This window comes from Vombatus ursinus, unplaced genomic scaffold (genome assembly GCF_900497805.2).
Source record: "Vombatus ursinus unplaced genomic scaffold, bare-nosed wombat genome assembly UNPS02009132.1, whole genome shotgun sequence".
Lineage (NCBI taxonomy): Eukaryota > Metazoa > Chordata > Mammalia > Diprotodontia > Vombatidae > Vombatus > Vombatus ursinus.
Genome location: NW_020948910.1, coordinates 5,362,553 through 5,384,873, shown reverse-complemented (window position 1 = coordinate 5,384,873; position 22,321 = coordinate 5,362,553). Strand labels below are relative to the sequence as shown.

General features: G+C 36.4%; 1 protein-coding gene across 5 annotated transcripts in view; it reads right to left on the bottom strand.

Moving 5' to 3' along the window:
* HIVEP2 (human immunodeficiency virus type I enhancer binding protein 2) overlaps nt 1-22,321 on the bottom strand; it is a 286,897-nt gene that overhangs the window by 100,157 nt on the left and 164,419 nt on the right. For all 5 annotated transcript variants that reach the window (XM_027850627.1, XM_027850633.1, XM_027850630.1 and 2 more), the window contains one exon: nt 19,806-19,919. The gene's annotated coding sequence lies outside the window, so the exon portion shown is untranslated. The remainder of the gene's footprint in view (nt 1-19,805; nt 19,920-22,321) is intronic.

Genomic DNA, 22,321 nt, shown 5'->3' with positions numbered 1-22,321 from the left:
AACTCTAATGTCCTTTCAAGATTTATATTTTGTGATTTAGTGTAAATCTAAGTGTCCATCTCACACCCATCACATGGCAAGAAGACAAAAGAGGAAAATGACAAATGTTGGAGGGTGGGAAAACAGGTACACTTGTACACTGTAGTGGAACTGTGAAATGACCCACCCAGTCTGGAAAGCAATTTTTCTCTCCAAATTACTAAACCATGCATACCCTTTGACACAACTATACCATTGCTAGGCCTATACTCAAAGAAAGAAGAAGAATTCTACATATAAAAATATTTAATATTAATTTGAATTTATTATTGAAATATTGAATATATTTAAAGCAGCTCTTTTTGAAGTAGCCAAAAACTAAGGGGATGCCTACCTAATGGGGAAAGGCTAAACAAACTAGAATATGAATATAATGGAATTCTAATGTGCCATAAGAAATAACAAAGGGAACAGTTTCAGAGAAAACTGGGAAGAGTTCTATGAAATGACACAGAGTGAAGTGAGCAGAACTAAGAGAAAAATTTATAGAAAGACAACAACGTAGAGAAAAACAACTTTGAAAGACTTTAGAATTTTGATTCAATGAAAAAATCAGGGTGAATCCAGAGGACTGAAGATTTAATTAGACCATTTTCTGCCAGAAAGGTAATGGTCTTAAAATGCAGAATGAGAAATGTATTTTTGGACATAGCCAATGTGGGGATTTTTTTGCTGATACATATATTTGTTTTATTTTTTTTCAAGAAGAATGGGGAAGGCAATGGGAGAGAGAGAATAAATGCTTATATAAATAAATAAATAAATAAATAAGCTAATATAAATATCTGCATGCAATATACATATATACACACATTTTGTGTTTTAGTTCACTGTCCCCTGCCCAATCTCTTCATAATTTTTAATAAGGGAAAGGAAACATATATATGTCTAAACTTCTGCCTCCTCTTTCACCACTCTGGTCTCAAAAGGGAGAGGAGTACAATTTTGATTATCAGATAGAATAAAACCCCACATTGACTCCCATTCCAGTTGAAAAAGTGTTCCCAAGATCAGGTGTATTTTAACAACTATTTTACAGTCTCTTTTCCTTTTTCACTCTCTCTATCTTGTTTGTCATTGGGTCCCAAGGACTCTCAGATAACATCTTTGAAAACTTTCCGCACTCCAAGCTGTTTCTCTTGTCAAGCTATTGTGAGCCAGAGAAGGAGAAGGCAGGAGGAAAGCAGGAGAAAAATTAGTGACCAAGGAGAGTTTGGTCTGTAAAGGGAAGAACAAAAAAAAAATTCCATGGATTTTAGGTGGGTTACTAGATTTGAAACCCAGGGAATAGGTCACATAATTCATATTTGATTGTTTATATGATAGCAAATGAGTGTTTTAGATATAGATGGTTTTATTTCAATACTTGAGGGATTCATTATTTTATATCTGTGGGTACCCTATCCACCAGTGCAGATTTCAGCTGCTTAAGGGGACAATCTTCATGAATTGCTGTGGCTGAAGAGTCTATCTCCTGTTGGCTACCCTTCCAGTGATGAGTCTGTCCCAAACTGGCAAGCTAAGTGGAGCTTTGGACAATGGACACACTCAAAGCCTTCAGAGCTTGTGAAGATCCATCAGAAATTACATTATGCTGCTACAGCATTCCAGAATACAGGGTCAACCCTGGACTTGGGACATTTTGGGAAAGGATTTTTCTCACATATTTCCTCTGGTAGAACTAGTTCTTTGTTAACACTGTTATCATTTGTTGTGTTGAGTTTTTAAGTCTGGGCCTGTAATGTCATCAATGTTAGGAACTTCTTATGAGTAAAATCCTTTCACCAATGCAAACCAGCAACTCCTCTGTACTTTAACAATACTAGAGAGTTGCCTAGGGTATTGAAAGGTTAATTGACTTGCCCATAATTTCATAGCTAGCATGTGTCAGAGGCAGGACTGATGAACACAGGCCTTCCTGACTCCATGACTAGCCTTCTACCCACCATTCCATTCTACCTCTCAAGACAATGAAACTGCTCAGCAATACAAAACAATTTTTAAGAGGTGGAAGTCATCTTAGAGATTGGTTAATCCAACCCCCAATAATGAGGAAATTGAGGTCTGCCCAGAGAGTTGAATTGATTTGCTCAACATCACAAAGGTTATATAACTACTGGTCAGGCTTGGGATAGGAAGATTGTAGCATGATTGAGAAAAGATAGAGTTGGAAAAATATTTGAACTGAAAAAGGCCAGCAGAAAAATGGATAATTGAGAATTGATAATCAAGATAAGAGAACACTTAATTATTCTTGATGAATTTTAGTCAATAGCTCCAATTGAACTATATCCCAGGGAACTCGGGTGGGGGGGGAAACCAGAGGATTTAATAACTAAGCCATTATTCCTGCTTTTACTATCTGAAAGATCATGCAGAACAGGATAGTTGCCACAAGACTACAGAAGAACAAATGCTGTCTTTATTTCAAAAGGGGAGGAAGAGAATAGATTCTGCAAGTCAGAGGCCAGTGAACCTTATTTCAATTATGAACAAAATTTGAGAATACTTTTTTTTTAAATTACGGTTAATGAACACCTAGCAGTAATCACAAAGAACTACTATGACATTACTAAGATCAGGTCATGGCAGACTAACCTCAATGCCTTTTTTTGACAGTTATTAATCTGATAAAATAGTTGTAATCATGTGTGTACAGTGTAAATAGGATTTTAGCAAACCATTGGACAAATTCTCTCATGTTATTCTTATGGACATGATGGAATTATGAGGTCTAGATAGCAGAACAGTTGGTGGAATTAAGAATAGATTAAATGATCCCAAAGAATATTCATTAATGGTTTGGAGTCAACTTAGCATCTCTCTCTAGTATCAGTAAGTTAATCAACTAAAAAAAAACTTTAATAAGTGCCTACTGTGTGTCAGGCACTGGAGACACAAATAATGCCAGTTTTTGTTCTCAAGGATCTCACAGTCTCCTAGGAGAGACAACATGAAATCAAATATGTACAAACAAGCTATAAACAAGATAAATTGGAGATAATCAACAGAAGGCATTAATATTAAGGGAGATCTAGAAATGTTTCCTATAGAAAGTTGAATTTTAACTCAGAATCAAAGGAAGCCAAGGAGGCAGAAATGAAGAGGGAAAGAATTCCAGGCTTCAAGGGGGCATTGAATACCAAAAGATCTTTTTCGATCTTGGAAGTGATAGGAAGCCACTGGAGTTTATTGAGGGGTACTGTAGACATGGTCCAGAGCTGTGCATTAGGAAGATCAGCTGAATGGAGAGTGGACTGGAGTAGAAAGACTGCCACATTGTCTTGTAGCAGGGACACCGACCCATAGGCTATTGCACCAGTCCAAGAGTGAGGTGATTAGGGCATGCATCAAGGTGGGTTCTGCCTTTGAACCTATGTTGTTTAATATATTTGTCATTGACTTGATAGTTAGCATGCTTATCAAATGTGCAGATGATACGAAGTTATGAGCAGTAGTTAGGTTGAATGACAGCATCCAAAAATATTTCAACCAGCTATACCACTGGGCTGAAACAGTAACATGACATTAAATAAGGATAATTCTAAAATATTCCTTTTGTCTTGAATCAAAAAAAAAATCAACTTCATTACAAATTGGGAAAGACATGACTAGACATCAGTTCATCTGAAAAAAATCTAGGCATTGTAGAGGACCGCAAACAAGGTATGAGGCAATAATGTGATATTATTCTGCAAGAAAAAAGGCACAGCAGTGCTTTGTGCTGGTCCTATCACATCTGGAGTATTGTGTTAAATTCTAGGTGCCACATTTTAGGAAGGATTCAGCAAAGGGCAAGCACTTCATGATTTAAAGTATCTATAGACCATGCTACATGAGGATTAGGTAATGTTGGGGATGTATAGCAGGAAAAAGAGAAGATTTAGGGGCAGCATGATAGCTGTCTTCAACTATGTGAAGGGCTGTCACATGGAAAAGGGTGTAGATTTGTTCAGTTTGCCCTTAGAGAGCAATGGGTTATAAACTGCAAGAGGCAGATTTAGGCTGAATGTAAGGAAAAACTACCTTTTCCAAACGGGAATGGGTTGCCTCTGAAGGTAGCAGGTTCCCATTCAGTAATTTACAACAAAGGTTGTTTGACCACTTATTTACTGTAGTAGAGATATTATACAAGCACTGGTGACATTAGATGGGACTTCTGAAGTCCTTTCCAACTCAGACTATCCTGGGATAGCACCTAGATCTTCTTTATCCCAGCTCATCCATTTTACTTTATCATGTTGCTTCACAATTACTGGCAAAAGTTTTGTTAGTTACTATATAATGAGTCTCCCCCCATACACACACACACACACACACACAGTAGTTTTATAATTAATACATTTATTAGATAATATCATGTATTAAAGTTCTCTGATTCACTGTTTCAACACTCTATTCATCCCCTGTAAGCTCTCTCTAAACAGGAACCATGTTTAATCTAAACGTTGTCTTTTCTCCAGTGTCTACCTAAATGCAGTGCTGTAGACATTAGGAGCGTATTAACTGTTTATTGTATTGAATTATATTTTACTAATTCTAGTAACATTTTATTACAATTTTGATAGTTAGAATACATAGCTTGAGTGATTACAAGGCCTTGACAATGAAATACAGAATAGAACAGTCAAAAGAACATTGGTGTAGGAATCAGAAGAGCTAGTCCACTGCCTAGTACCTGTGCAAGTTTGGACAAATGGTTGTTATTGTTCAGTCGTTTTTCATACACGTCCTTCTCTTCATGATCCCATTTGGGGTATTCTTGGCAAAGATATGGGAGCGGTTTCTCATTTCCTTTTCCAGCTCATTTTACAGATTAGGAAACTGAGGCACACAGGGTTAAGTGACTTGCCTGGGGTCACACAGCTACTAAGCGTCTAAGATTGTGTTTGAACTCAGGTCTTCCTGACTCCAGGCCTGGCTCTCTATTTACTATGCTACCTAGCTGCCCACTGGACAGTTTACTCTTCCAATTTCTGGGCTGCGTATGGTTTTCTAATCTGAAAAGTAGAGGGTTTGTTGGATTAGATGATCCCTGAGGACCTTTCTTAGCTCCAAATTCATTGGCTCATGATTCTTTGTAAATGTCACCGGAAATCTGAAATTGTTTGGTAGAAAACTACTAAAACTGAAATTAAAGAAGTTTTGGCATAGCAGTTTCATAAACTGTACCCAACACGTTTCTAAACTTAATCCAATAAGGTGTTTAAACCAGCATTTAAATAACCCTGTTATTATTACGAACAATCAGATTCAAAAACATTTGTTCAGGAAATGTTAACTAACAGCTTCTGTTCTTAACAGTAATTCACAGTACCTACCATAAAGTGGATTTAATTTATTTTTATTTAATTTATTCATTAGATTTCCAAATGTGCCCAACATATAAAAACCTCAGGGTATGTGTACAATATAACTTATTAGTAATGGTAATAGTATCAATATATAATTAAATACAGTAATAAAACACCTTCAATTAAAAGATTTCATGATTCCTATCAGGTAAATTATCCTAATCACTTAGGTAAAATCCTGCCTGAACAAAAAGGGCCTAGAAACCAACCATGCCATTTCCAAAAAGTATATGGGTTCTCTCGTTCAAAGAGCTTCTTTCAAAGTTCTGTAACAGAACTAGCACTGGCTTTTGTGATAAAACATGTCTTATGATCCCATTGTTATCTTACAGAGAAAGCATACAATTATACATTATATAATTTTCAAATGTATGCATTTTCATGGTCATATAATAACTCTAAATGTGTCTCTTTTCATCCACATTAGTTGAAAAGCTGTAGATAAATAAGAAATATCAAGGCTTCTCCCATTAGCTGTTGTAGGATAGTCTGTTATACAAAATATCTTAATTGCACGCATATTTAGATGTATTTTGAAGAAACCCTATACTAACAAGATCTCTGTGGCCATGGAATAGAATATAGGAATAAAGTAATCATTTGCTCAATATGGCACTAGGGGCACAAAGAGAAGAATGAAACAGTCAGTCCCTGCTCTTAAGCAGCTTACATTCCACTTGGCAGAAACAATCTGTACACAGAGAAATAATATAAAATATCATTTAAATTATTTTCATGTGGTCCTTGTTTGTAAAAATGAAAACACTGGTTTAAAATATGTTAATTTTTCTTTTAGTGAGTTAAAAAACAAGAACAATATATGTCCAAACAAAGTGCAAAAACCAGAGCTTTAAGTCTATCTACAATATATGTATGGCCCACAAAGGAATCATAAAAGATATTCACCAATATCCCTCTACCATGATCAAAATGCACATTGATCTTCAGCCATGGCTACAATTAACACAAAATCTTAGCAATTTACGCACATGAATACATACATATATGTCCTGCAGATATTTTGGTTTTGTTCATATATATAAAACATATAATATATGTATAATATGTGTGTGACATATATATGTATGTATAGATTTCTAATCTGTAGACTAAGTGGGTTTGTTGAATATATATGTTACCAATAAAAATATCTGTAAGATATGTAGGTGCATGTATAAACACATGTATTTGTAAATCTGTGTATGTACAAGTATGCATATGTATCTAAATTGATCATGTGCTACCAATTAGCAACAATGGCATTAGAATAAGGGTTTTTCACATGCAATTCACAGACACCCCCCTTCCCAAGGGGTCCATGGATAGAATTTAGGAAATCTGTGAACTTGGGTGGGGAAAAGAATGACATCTTTATTTATTATTATATATATTATATATATTACTTATTATATTTATAACTGCTAACCAAAATTTATTATTTCCTTCAATTACTTAGAAACATTATTCTGAAAAGAGGTCCATAAGTTTCATCTTCTACCAAAAGGGGTCTGTGACACACAAAAAAGGTTAAGAACTCCTGCAATTGACCTATGTCTATTTTGATCTTAGTAGAATGATTTCGGTGAAATTCTTACAAGATTTCTTTCTTGGCCAAAAATATATTGCAGATTTGTAGATCTGATTTTGCCCTTTATTTGGATATATGTATGTATGTGTTCATGTATATATAATATGTATATGTGATATATACGTATAGTCAAATATATACACGCATATATATACACATATAAGCAATTAAAAAACAAAGTATATGCAAGATTATATAATTTGCAATTTAGAAAATAACACCAAATGTAATAATCTCTCCTTCTTATATTGAGAGGTCACATATGGAAAAGATGAAAAGAAATAACCAATCTAGTTCCACATAATATTCCGTTTCACTCCACTAAGTATCTTTCCAATGTTTAATTCCTAGTCTTATTAGCCTTGTATTTTGCACATTCTCCAAATCTTTCTGTTAAGTTTCACACTCAATTTGTAGTTATTTGATTTTCTATTTAATAATTATATGCATATATGCCATGTCCCTACTAGACTATAGGTTTCATCAGGGAAGAACACCATATTAAATCCAAAGCTTGTATCACACTTAGCACCTAATATATAGTAGGCAATTAGTAAATGTTCAATGAATTGAATTGAATTAAAATAATTTAATGGCAGACTATAAAATAATGTCATTTTGTGAATTTCTATAGTATTTTAATCAATGTTTGACACCCCAACACATACTCTAACATTTTTAATTCATAAAAATAGCTGTCATTTTTGCATATAGTATAAAGACAGCTCTAATTTGTTAAAAAATAGATGTCATGCTCAACAACAGTTTTTCATGATAAAAATTTCATAAAGTAGAGAAACTAAACTTGTATTCTAATGATCTAAAATAACAGTAAATACAAAGGGAAATTATGCTAAACTCAAACATTTATAATACATAGTTTAAGGTAAAGAACTATTGGTGAAAACACTGCTTTTTTTTGGTTGTTTGTTTTTTAGTAAAATAAAGAATAAGCCAGGTAGTAATGGAAAAATTGCCATAAGGCATGATGCTATCAACCACTACTGCAAATGAAAAAAAATAGAGAAAATGAAGTAGTGATAAAGAATGGAAAGTACAGGAACAAAGAAGAAAAGATAAAAGAGAGACTAGTATTTGGCATACAAGAGGTATTTTTATACCAACAGATCCACCAAGGGCTTGTGACAACTGTTTGATAATTTTTTCCATGTTCCTCTATTACAATTAATGGGATTTACTAAGCTCATGCTCTTTCCCCATCTTTCTATTCCTTCATTGTTACCTTTCATTGTCAATTAGTTAAAATGGTCATTACAAGACAGCCTAAAAGGGTCTAAAATATTACTTTACACTAATGAAATGTGTTTGGGGAAGTCTTTTTTCCTGTGATTAACTTTCTAATAGGGTCATGAAACTTGCTATCTAGCTCCAGAAAAAGTGAGGCACTCAGAAGGTAGATTAAATTGTATTCTTTCTTTTCTTTATTTCCTTTCCTTTTCTCTTCTCTTTTTTTCTTTTTGTCCTAATTTTGGTCATGGCTAATGTTTGTTTTGCCTGTTTGTAATGGTCTTCGTTTTTCTTGCTTTTTCAATTGGTAGAGATAGGGGACAGAGGGAATTTAGAATTGAAAATAAAATTGAATTGAATTAAAAAATAAAATAATAGGGTCAAGGAAAACTCAGCTGAAACTCCCAGCTGACTCTGTTACAAAAATTTATTTTTCCTCTCTACAGATAGGTTTCTATCTGGAATAATGTAAATTCACATATTGCATTTCTATAGGGGCATGATCTTAGTAATAGCACTGGGACTGATATTTTAAAAAATAAACTGTCTTCACATTGTGATTGCGGCAAAGTAATTCAGTCTTTTTGAATCTCAATTTCCTCATTTATAAAATAGGGATCACAAGATTTAGAGCTGGAAGGATCTAGACTTGGAAGAGACCTTAGAGATAAACTAATCCAATATGCTCATTCTACTGATGAGAAAACTGAGACTAGGAGAAGTTAAATGATTTGCATAGGACCACAGTTAGTAAATAATAATTAGACTGACAATCAAATTCAGTTCTTTTGAATCCAAATCCAATAGTCTTTCCATTTTCCTATGTTGCTTCTCATGCTTGCACAACCTACCTCACCCTGTTGACATTAGGACTGAATTCTGTATATAAAAGTAATTTATTTACTTGAATGTAAGCTATTATCAATAATTATTCCTAACAGTTGATAGTGTTAATACAGCTCCTAAGAAGTTCTAATGAGTTAATGTATCCTGTCTCTGTGATTTCTGTGTGTGATTATAAGCAAGACTAAAGTTGTACTTTAGCACATCTATATTCTTATCTATGTGTTGGCATATCTATATCCTTTACTGGAAGAAAGAAAGAACTCTGTGTGTGTGTGTGTGTGTGTGTGTGTGTGTGTGCTTCCTTAGATTGTTCTAGTTGGAAACCTCCCTCTAGATGGGAAATTGGCCAAGGAGAGTCCCAGGATTTCCCTGACCCTGAGCCAAGGGTGTGGTAGGTGTGGTCACCATTCTAGAATAAGTGCCTGAGTGGGGTTGAAGAAAAGGCAAGATGGTATAGCTGCACAGGAGGCCTTTCAAATATATAAAGGCATTTATATATGATTAAAGGAAATCATCTTCAAATAAAGCTTATTAAGCTCAGCCTGAGAACAAAGTTAGCCAAGGAAAAGACTTTTATGGACTTGGGCCTACCATCCAATAACAATCACTTTGGCATGCCCCACAATAGCTTAATCATATTTTCAAGGTTCATAGTCAGAAGAGACCATAGAGAGATTTTCTAGTCTAACTCCTTCACTTTACCAATGAAGGCACTGAAGCCTAGAGAAATTAATCAATGGCTTTCTCAAGATCACACAGGTGAAAAAACCTGGAAGATGAACTCAGGTCCTCTGCCTCCAAATGCAATGCTCTTTTCTCATTGTACAGTGCTGTTGAATGATGCCTTTAAGGAATCATTCCATTTATGAAGGCTCAGTTTTTCATCAAAAACCTAATAGCAAAGAAACCCAGAATTCTATGTGAAAGTGAGGGACAATTCAAGTGATTCTAGCATGTTGGCTTTCATAGTTGGTATTCTCCAAACTCCCACTTAAGTCTGATGGCAAAATCGGGCTCTGGAATAGCCAATGAATAATTTAATCATATACAAAAACATTCTTGTTAATGGGAATCTTTTTACAGCTTAGAATTTAAAGCATATTTACCACCCCACAATTATTAAATGTTTGCTTTAATCATTAGCACAGAAGGTAAAGACAAATGATAATTACACTATCATTAACATAGTCTTAAACTAGTTTAATCAAGATCATCTATTTTGAAATTCAGAAAGTCTCTAGTGTAAGGGGGAAGGGTGGAGTAGGGGGAGTAGAATAGGCTTTATCCAGCCAACTCACTACTCCCATCAGCTTTCAGAACATATGGACCCTGCAGCTAGAAAGGCCCCAAACAAAAGAATAACCATAAGTTCACATGGGCTAATTAAAGTTTTTAGATTTTAAGTATTCATTTAAAAATGCCACCACTTCCCTCAACCAGGCTCCCTCTCAAACACAGTAGAGAAAGGGAGAAGCGAATGTGTATACACATTCTCTAGATATTCCATTCTGCCAAATAATGTTCCTTTTTTGTACTATTTCAGTGAGTCGTGAGATGGCAAAGATCATACTCCTCAAAAGGAAAAGAAGTTATTCCCTCTACCCCCAACCCACCCCATGTTTTTATTTTAAGAATCTGAGAGGCACACTCCTAGCTGCTGAGCATCCTCTGACAAGTACATATGTTCCTAAGGAGCTGGGGATCCTAGCAGGGGCAACGTTGTCAAAGCCTAATCTCTGGGGTGAAGCAAAATGAGACTGGAGGTCTCTCACAAGTTTTCAATTAATGCCTGCTTTTAACTGGAGGGACAAAAAAGTAATTTTTCTACACATGTATCTCTGTCAGTCCTACTTGAAGCATTTGGAAAAGGATCAGCATATATGTCTCCTGCATGTTTGAATCTGATAAACACATACCAATTCTTCAAGAGACAGTGAAAGTGCCCAGGTCAGTAGCTCCTTTAAACCTTAAACAATTTCAAATCTTAACCAGATGTACAACTATCTATATTTGCATTATTTGAATTAACCTAAAAATCCATTAGGTGAAGACTGGAGAACATATTTCCCCTATTTATTACACACCCCCACCCCCACACCCCCCCCACACACACCTTATTCCTTTTATTCCCTGGATACTGCCTGCAGCACACACTTCTTGATTTTTTAAATGAAAGTGTTTCCCTTGGTTGCTGGTGGGTTTTTTGTTTGTTTTGAATCTTATTGGTTAATCTTCTAGGAGAAAGCAATAGGACAAAAGGCATTGAGAAAAAATTAAAAGAAAAGTGAGTATTACATCATGAATGGACTTAGATGCAGCATATGGATGTATCAATATTCATTCAGCACCTCCTTTGCCATAGACTGTCTCATCCTTTACATACAAATACCCTGCCCTCCACTCCCTAGATGAGAGAGCCTTTTCCTTCAGCCTCAGAATCTTTCTCTTTTTAACCTGCAACCATCTAGATCATCCTCCCAGTCCCTCTACATGTGCATTCTCTCCCACAACCACCCTCCTTCCTCTTCACCCACATTCTCTTCCCTAATTGGTTTGCACAAAGCACACCCCCTAGTTGACCCTGAATATCTGGCTCTACCCTTTATATGTAGTTGCCCCCTCCACCAGATTGACATCTAGATTCTTTGCCCTATGGAAGTCCAGATTCCTGGGACCACAAGGCCAGTTGTTGTCATCTTTGTGATTGTTCAGTCATGTCTGACTCTTTGTGACCCCATTTGGGGTTTTCTTGGCAAAGATACTGGAGTGGTTAGCCATTTCTTTCTCCAGCTCGTTTTACAGATGAGGAAACTAAGGTAAATAGGGTTCAGCGACTTGCACAGGGTCACACAGCTAGTAAGTGTGAGGCCAGATTTGAACTCAAGTCCTGACTCCAGGCCCAGAGCTCTATCAACTGTGCCACTTAGATGCCCTGACCACAAGGCCATACTGCCTTAATTCTCTCCTCTGAGTCTGACTTCTTCATGCTGCTCCCACCCCAGGTCTCTTCCCAGACTGAGTTATTTGTTCTGATCCTCCCATCACCAAGGAGCTTCACTTGGCTCTCATCTCATTGGTGACTTTCAGATGACAGACCCACTCTAAAGCCATTGAACATTAGATCTTGGTCCTCCAACAAGTTTCTGGCTCAAACCACTTCTATTTCTCATACAACTGAATCGTGCTTTATGACTCCTAACTCCAGAGGAGTGATTCACTAAAATCCAGATTCACTCTCAGAAAAACAACTTAAAATATAATATATAATAATAGAGTATTCCCTTCCCCCAAAACCCAAAACAGATGGGGTTTCTCACCATAGATAGTCTCACAGATTATGATGTGAATGAATTGGCATCAAGCAACAAAGTCAAGGTCCCCTAAGGAAACAGTTTTGTCCCATCGGCCCCTCAGCTGATCCCTAATATGTATGTTATCTTCCATTATTAGAATGTGAGCTCCTTGAGGGTTTACTTTTTCATTCTTTAGCGCTTAGAAAAGTGTTTTATACATAGCTAAACACATAATAAATACTTTCACATTCATTCGTTCACTAGTGGTAAGAGACCTGACTTTGCCTCAGATATTTTGCTTTTGGAAGTGCTTCCTGTCAGCGCCCCCTGTGAGTCACATGTAATATGAGTATAATAGTATGTAATAAGGTGACTCAATTAACAATGAGATCCTAGAACACAGTCCACTTGAAGAGAAGCGATATCCTCTATAATTCAGCTATACTGGGAAAGACAAGCTTCAGTAGAAAGACCGGGAGCAGGACAGACGGGAGAAACACAGCAAGGACACATGTCTGCATGTGGGAGACAGTTTGTTGACTGGTAGTTCCCAAACCCAGTGAAATCATAGGTCTAGGAGAATGAGAAAAACAAACTATCAGACTAAAAACAGTGTAATCCTAAGTAATGGGATATAGCAGTAGGAAAATCACAGTAGTCAGGCCAACAAGGAGTAAGATAGTTAGAAATGAGGAGGATTTTAGATCCATGATGTTACATCGCCTACGAAGTGCCGTGGCTGGGCCACAAACAAAGGCAGGTTACATTAGTGGTACAGTAGCTGCAAACCAAAAGATCATCTTCACAAGTGCACCATCAATCTCCCAACACACACAAAGAGATAATGACATCATCAGCTCTGTCTATCAAGACAAAACACTCAGCAGGAGAACTGTAAAGCTACCTAATTTAAGGGACAAAGAAACGCTTCTAAGAGTTGATTTGGCAAACTCTCAATTTCCATGTAGCAGGGAAAACAAAGTCTAAGTATAATGCAAAAGAAAAATGCATTTTAGGCATTGGTGCCAAACTTTGCTCCTATGTGGTCCTAAAATATAATTGTAAAGAATAGTTTTAAATGCTTCTTCTTTCCTGTAGAAATCCTTCTGCTAAAGGTACTAGAAAGTAAACTATATGCCTCAAGAAAAAGGAGCTTGAAAATGCAAAAAATCTATAATTTCCTTGGTAAAATAAGTTGCTCATGTATACTCTTGAGCAGACTTGAGTTTCCTAACTGAGAAGGGATTACAAGAGAAATTTCAATACTACTGGTAAAAATAATTCTTAAATTAAATCCTTTATGTTTATACTCATAGAAAATGATACATTTTAAACTTATTCTTCTACTGCAAATGTTACTATGGAAAAATTATTATTAGTTTTAGATTAACCTTTAGATTACCATCTTGCAACTTTTCTTAGCAAGCAAAACTGGGAGAAACAGAAATCTCACTAAGAAAGGTTTTCATAATAAATAAAAGTTCAGGCATACTTCTACTTGCTAATATGACACTTAAAAACAGTCTGTTCAAAATGAAAACAGACACTGTTGTCCTACCTCCTGCAACTGGGACCTTTCCACATTGAGGCTGTAAGATCTTTAGCTGCCAAAGCTCCACCTAGGCCTCCCTCTCTAAAACTGCTAGCACTGAAGCCTCCCCCTACCCTCTCCCTGATAATCTGGAGTACCCCATCACCAGAGCCTCTGTCCAAGTCTTGCCTTTGTCCAATTCTCTCTCCAACTCCATTTTCATCATTATTTTATTCCCACGGCCCTTCTACCATGTGATTCAGAGTTCAGAGAACCTCATTGTCAAGATTTCCACTGCTTGAGTCCCTGCCTTATCTCTTTGTTCAGGAGTTCAGCAGTGTCTGATTCTTCATGACCCCATGAACCATACTGTCTATGGGGTTTTCTTGACAAAGGTGCTGGAGTGGTTTATCATTTCCTCCTCAGTGCATTAAGGCCTTGAGTCACATAGCTGACAACTGTCAGAGGTTGGATTTGAACTCAGGTCTTCCTGACTCCAGGCCCAGTGCTCTAACCACTGAGCAACCTAGTTGCCTCCATCTCTAGGACAATCTTATTTCTGATAATTAATACCGAGATTTTTCTCTAATGTTCTGTTCCTGAGGGATCCAAGTCCAGAACAGAAACTCAAATTTTCATAGATGATTTGGTGATTCTTTCTCCGGATGATAAAAACAGACATTTATTAAGTACTTGCTGCACCATGGTGAGCACTGAAAAAGATATAAAGTTCTAAAAAGACCTGGCTCTGGAGTCAGAGGAAATGGATTCAGATTCCACCTCCACTACCTGTGTGACCTGAAGCAAGTTGCTTAACTTCCCTGTGTCTCAGTTTCCTCACCTATAAAATGAGTCAATTAAACTAGATAACTTTTGAGGTACTTTCTAGTTCTAAGTACTACGAATACTATGACATGGGTTGTGCCCTCATGGCATTTATGGTCTAGCACAGTGGTATCAAACTCAAATAGATATGGGGACCACAAAACCATACATATGGATGTTTGCAGGTGCAAATTGACTTAGAAAGTCACATATTAACATCATCTGTGTTCTATTTTATTTTGTTAACTACTCTCAATTACATTTGAAAGTGGTTCAGGCCACATTGGAGTGTTGTGGGAATGATGTAGCTTGTGGACTTCATGTTTGACACCTCTGGTTTTTTGGTCATGTCCAATTCTTCATGATCCTATTTGGTGTTTTCTTGGCAAAGATGCTGGAGTGGTTTGCCATTTCCTTCTTTAGCGCATTTTACAGATGAGAAAACTGAGGTAAACAGAGTTAAGTGACTTGCCCAGGGTCACAGAGCTAGTAAGCATCTAAGGCCAGATTTGAACTCAGGAAAATGAGTTTTCCTAACTCCAGGACCAGTGCTCGAGCAGGACACAAATACTAACGACTCTTATGCATAGGAGGAAGAGTCATCATCCTTAAGAAATCTAGATACCCACTAATAAGCCAAGTCCCTGTAAGGCCTGGAGGGCAATCTAGGGGTGGTGGAGACCAAGAAGTTCTATACTGTCCAGGATAAAATGCTTCATTCAGCCAGAAAGTTGGTCAAAGAAGCAGCTACTTTAGATCTATTCTATGAATAGCCTTCCTCACCTGTCTGAAACATGCTGACTCTGGTTTATTTGTTTATTAATATTGCCTAACCTTCTTCCACTAGGACCCATTTTAACCTGGTTGTCTACAACTGTTATGATCTTTGCCTTCCTGATAATGAGTTGCGTCTTCCAACTATCGGCTGTTTCCCCATAACAATGCCAATTCTTGCCCAGCCAACTGGATTCAGCCTACTTCTGTACTACTATCCTGGCCCAAACTGAAGCACTAAGTTTTACTTGAGTCCCCTTTGAACAATGTAAGTCTATTCAAATCTTGCTGCCTGACTGAAATGAAGTATCCTGAACTTGGGACTGTGGGTACAGAAAGGGTTCAGTACAATTTTTAAAGGATATTCAACCTGTAAAGAAATTAAATTAATGTGCTAAAAGTTTGGGTTGCCTGGAAATCTAACCATTATGCATAAGAGGACTTCAGTGAGAAAACACTTTAAATCCCTAACAACTGGTTTGCAAGATAAATAAATTCTCTAAAATGCAGCTAATTACCTGGCACACATTACACATTAAGTGCTTGAGAAATGGTTGTTGAGTGAATGATGAAGTGTTGCTGTTCAGTCACATCCGACTCTTTATGACCCCATTTGGGGTTTCCTTGACAAAGATACTGGAGTTCTTTGCCATTTCCTTTTCCACAGCTCATTTTACAGATAAGGAAACTGAGGCAAATAGGGTGACGCAGGTAGTAAATGTATGAGGTTGGGTTTGAACTTTCTTGACTCCAGGCCAGGCATTATATCTACTGCACCATCTAGCTGCCTGGAGTGTTGAGTTCTAAAAGTGTAAATATTTGTGGTGTTTTATTTCTTTGTCTGGTTTTGGAGGGTTTTTTTTTTTAGAGGGTTTGAGAAGGAAAGATAAGAATGAGAATTCAATGACATTCATGTATTAACATCTAGATTATAAACCAAACTCTTTAACACAATCTATCTTATTAGTCTTGTTTTACTTAAAATTTCCAGTGTGCAATATACTTTAAGTGCCCATTCTGACAGTGTATCTGATAAATATTCTGAGCTGTAGCACAGAGAATGCAATTTAAAAAAAAACAAACTAATTCCTCAGTTTTTTGCTTCATGATTGTCTGGAGGAATTCTTTCCCACTGCTACTATGATGGCAGTTGCTGGTCCCAGAGCCACAGTATTCACAATTTCATTTTGTGCCTTGCTTCTAAGCAGTTCTTTTTCACAGTCTCTTAAGTTTATTAAATACACACATAGTGATCAAGATAGAAAAGCAAAAGAAAAAAGAAAATAAACAATCACAGAGAACAGTATTTTAGACTGTTGAAGAAAGCATGTGTTACTGATACTCCCATATTCTTCCTACCTATTCTACATGTTGGTCTAAAAAAGAAATGTCACTAATAAAAACTAATACCTGATAAACCCTATATGAGCATGGATGGGGGAGTTTCTTGACATATGCTTAAAAGTCTTTGACCTGCCTATCATAACAGCTAGCATTTAAGCAGTACTTTAAGGTTTGCAAAGTTATATGTGTACATATAAAATCTCATTTGATCCTCACAAATACCCCATGAGGTACTATTATTAACCTCATTTTATAGATGAGGAAACCAAGGCACAGAGAGATTAAGTGATTAGCCCATGGTCACACAGCTTCTAAGTGTCTGAGGCAGAATTTGAATTCAAGATGTGCAACATTCTTTCCATTGAACCATGTAAATAATGTCAAGAACAGACAAAGGTGTTTGTCTCATTCTAAATCTTTTGAAGATAAAAGGAAAGGTGGCAAATAGCGTCTCCATTCAAACCAGTGAAGAACTTCTTTTTTCAACTTTTACAAAGAGCAGCATTTAAACTTCACAGCATCTCCAGTTATAAATTAAACAGTTATCATTTTAAGGGTATATATGTCAGAGTTTTGTTTTTTTTTTCTTTCTTGTCTCACAAACTTCTAATGGTGCCTACCATTTGCCAGAGAAGTCTGTTCTAACCATTGAGCATACCCGGAATTTCTAGAAGACTACTCAGAAAAATCAATCAGGTAATAAACATTTATTAAATACCTACTATGTGCCAGGCACTATGCTAAGCACTAGGGACACAAAAAAAAAAGGCTAACGATAATCTCTGCCTTCAAGGAGTTTACAATCTAATGGAGGAAACAATATGCAAACACATACATACAAAGTAAGCTATATACAGGATAAACAGGAAACCATTAAGAGAGGGAAGGTGCCAGAATTAAAAGGGGTTGGGAAAGGTATCCTATAGAAGATGGAATTTTAATTGGGACTTCAAGGAAGCTATGGATGCCAGTAAGCAGGGACAGCATTCCAAGGAGGGACAGCCAGAGAAAATGCCCAGAGCCAAGAAATGGAGTGTCTCATTCGAGGAACAACAAGGAGGCCAGTGTCACTGTATCATAGAATACATGGCAGGGAGAAGGTGTAAGAAATATGGAAAGGCAGGAGAGGGCTAGGTTATCATAACTTTGGCATAGGGTTTGAATAGCAAACAATTGAAAAGAGAAGACAACATCCATAAAAATAATTGGATCTAGATAGATGGTTATAAATTTCACATTTTTAAAGAGTTTCAGGAGCCCATAATATGGGAGGCAAGTGTATGTAGTTTCATGTATAAAATGTTTATTTCAATAGAAACTTCATTTGGGTGAGCCAAAGGGCTAGTGCCCATCATTTTCCTGCTAAATATTATTTATTCTGAATTTGTATTATTTTCATTTTTTAACCAGACCTTGGATTTCATTGATATTGAAAACTCCCTCTCCCAACACAGGTCAGCACCTTCTCTAAAACTTAGATTCTGGGTAAGTTGCTTGGGAAACTGATAGTAACTTGCTCAGTCACATAGTCAGTCTGTATGAGGCAGGATTAAATCTGGCGCTTCCTGAGGGCAGTTCTCTCTCTACTATGTAATAATGTGTCTCAAAACTTGGCTTTCACCTTACAATGAACCTTAGCTGGGAAAAGTTAAAATGATTTTGTTTGGAAAGCCCTTTTTAAAAGACCTCAATTTGAAATAGCTGAAAAAATTTCAGAGGGATGAAGAGGAAACATATTTGCACTACTGGTAGATAAAACTATTTTTCATTTTGTAACACCTGCTGCAGCTCTTATAAAATTAATGTGCTGCATGTTTAAACCTTTTGAGTTTGGGAAGCTTTTCACTTAACTGAATTATTTCCTTACAAGCTAGGGATCATTCTAAAAATCTTTCCAAATGGCATCAAGCACCCACAAAAATGAAAATACCTGTCACAAATAAATGATTGGCTATGTCCCCAAGAAGGCAGAATTAAAGGTTCCTGTAATTTCCATTTCTGACTTCTCTAAACTGACAGAATATTCATAGTGATTTTTATCACACTAACTCAATCAAGTTTCAGGATGAAATACAGCTGTCACAGCAATGAAGGATTATTAGACAAAGCTGAGGTCGTCTGAGTATTGTCTAAGTTATATTAACAGTGACACTTAAAGAATAATACAGTGTCCTTTTGGCCTCATTTTGTCTTGTTTGAGAAGCTTATACTTCAGATGGGTGATACAACTTAGTAGCATGCAAACTATCCCTCCCAGAAAGTGTCCACAAAGCTATCTGAAATGCTCAGCATTAAAATTCGCCACTAAAATGCACCAAATTTCATAAGTACTCCATTTTATATTCAAGTAAACCAAAATATGGAAAGTTCAGTGGTAGAACCAAGAACAAGTAAAAGTTTTCTTACACACAAATCCAATGCCATGGACAACAGATGGCCAAGTAAAATGACTGTCACTATGAGAAAGTAAGCCAGAGAACCATTTTTCTTGTATCCAAGGAAAAGCTAACCTGCCCCTTAAACTGCTGTAATTTATTCTCGTTTCCATGACCTGCAGTATTAACACTCTAAGACATACCTAAGTAGAGTCTCCCAGCATCACTAAATCTTTTGTCTTGGCAGGCAATAATAAAGTCCTCAAAGATAGTGCCATCTTTTCCCTCTTTGTTCCTTTAATCTGAAACTGTACCAAATTTCTCTTAGTTACGAGTCCTGAGTCCCATAAGCCATCTGTTCAAAAACAGTTCTGACAAGGAAGAGCAATTAAGGTAAAGGGTGATCATAGCACCAGGCACTGTGCTAAGTCCTGCTGAAGATAAACACCTCCTTTTTGGATAATGTCACAGAGACTCTTCTACAACCAGTGGGGAAGTCAAAAAATGAGTGTGGAGTTCCAAGTATAGCTTAGAAGTGGGGATGAAACAAGTTCTAAGACTGTATGGAAGTCATCTGATTGAGCTTACCTGGTTGCTGATAGTAAAGATTTAGCAATCATTGGTTCCAACCACAGCAATTTGTTTCATCATTCAGGTGAATCTGATTATTGACTTTCTTCTTTAAAAATCCAAAGTCTCCACCTGATCAGAAAAATAAATCAAAGAAAGCCATTTTAACTGGTGCAGAAAGTTCTACAGTAAGTAACTGTGTGAATAAAGCAAAAGCATTACTCTGTCTGCACAGTCTATAAGTGGAAAGTACAATGAACTTGAAGTCTAATACCTTGGGTTGTGATCCCAGATTATTAGCTGAGTGAACTTGGACAAGTCATTTAACAACTTAGAACAATCAGTTTCCTTTTCTGTGAAATCAAGGCAATAATGCCTGCTCTACCTACTTCACCGTGTCATGGTAAGAAGCAAATAGGATTATGCATGTGAAAATAATTCTATATGTCTGGGTTCTCCCTCCACCAATTAAAATCATAATCCCTACATGCATTAGCATATGGTCTTTGAGAAGTGTGATGGCTGAAAAATTAATTGCCTGATGAGCCTTTCTGGATTTAGCAAGACTGGTTCTCAGATAACATACATAGAATCCATCAGCAACTTTTCCAGTTGGGTCTGATAGTATTAGAGAGCACAGGGTCATCTCCAGGCCACCATGAAGCAAAGTAAGACTTCATTGCAAGGTAGATAGGTAGATAATAGGTAGATTACTTTAAACCTCATGTCAATATTCATACCAGCTTATATGTATGTATACTTTGAGTAACAAGCATTTCGTATATATTATCTCATTTAAACTCTTAACAACCCTATAAAATAAGTGTTACAAATATCACAATCCACATTTCACAAATGAGCAAACAGATTTAGAGAGGTTAAATGATTTGCCCAGGGTCACACAGCTAGCCAGCGTTTGGGACAGGATTTTGAACTCAGGTCTTCCTAACTCCAAACCTACCATTCTATCCACTGCACCAATGAAGGTTTTCTAATGTAAAGTCCAGTGCCCTCTGCTCCAGTATACCCCTTATAAAATAAAAATACCTTTCATTTGACTAGCACTAGAAAGACCAGAACTTAAGAATACCTAGATTAACCAAGCAACATCAGTTGACACAGGGCAATTTTTTCATCCATAAGAGAATGAAAATTTTTTCAAAGTAAAATTATAACAAATGTTTGTGTCAATTGACATACCTAGGACTTCTAGCACTAGAACTTTATAGTTTATAAAGAGCTTTCATGTATGCTATATCATTGTTCCTCACCACTACCCCCCAAAAAAAACCCTAAGAGGTAGGTAGGGCCAGACTTATTACCCTCTATTTTACAAATGAAGAAACCGAACCTCAGAGAGATTAAGCAACTGGTCAGTATAACCTAGCTAAAAATATTTCTCAGTGGTGGAACTGGGATTAGAATCCAAATCCATTTCTTTCTCCCATTAAGTTACTCTTCCTCTCTATAGCAAAGTATGCCTAAGACTATTGATATAAACTTCCTACTTAGTCTAAACTTATAAGACCGAGACACTTACTGTGTGCACTAACTCAACTCAGAAACTTACCATTAAACAGTACCAAAGCTGTTTAGTTATAGTTTCATTGACATTCCAACTCTCTTTATTTCCTTTGTCTGCAAGGAAGTTCTTTGAAAACCAAACATTTAACTACCTCCCCTGATCCAAGGTATATTTGAGAGAAGATAGGCTTTATGTCAATCTAAGATAGATGATTCCCAGCATAAACTTAGATGTAAACAAATTTAACAAAGGGGCATGATGGAAAAACTGGGCAGCCCCCCTAGCACCTTATAATGTAGAGTTATCATACTCATTCTAATGACCCTGTACTTATAAACACATTCACATGTAAATTAAAGTACAAAATCACATTTTAAAGCAAAATAGAATTCTTTTTTTTTGCACTCTCCAATGTTTGAGGTTAGCTACACTTATTGCTCTCCTCCCGTGAGAATAACTGAAAGTTAACTGAATCGTCAAAATTTGAAGGTTGAAATCAACTGATAACATAATTTTAAAATGTTTGCTATTCAACATTGAAAGAAATAAGCAATAATGATATATAACTAAGCAGAAATGTCAATAGTGGTCTAATTGGTCTTCCTGTTTCAAGTCTCTCAATACTTCAGTCTATCCTATATACATTGTTACCAAAGGAATTTTCCTTAAGCTCAGATCTTACCACATGACTCCAATAATTTAATCAACTTCAGTGGCTTCTTATTATCTCCAGGATAAAATATAAACTTTTCTGTTTGCCTTTTAAAGCCCCTGCACAACCTGGCCCCAACCTATCTTTCCTGTCTCACTGGACATTACTTCTCATTTCTGATCCAGCCAAAATGGCCTTCTCTCATTGTCTTTCCCTCTCTTTCTCTTAAACAAACCACAACGTTCCAACTCCCTGATCCTTCCAACTTTTAATTCCTTCTACATCAAATGGCCTTGTATTTAACTGCTTTGTATATATTTGCATTTATTCACTTTATATTTATGTTATATATTTATA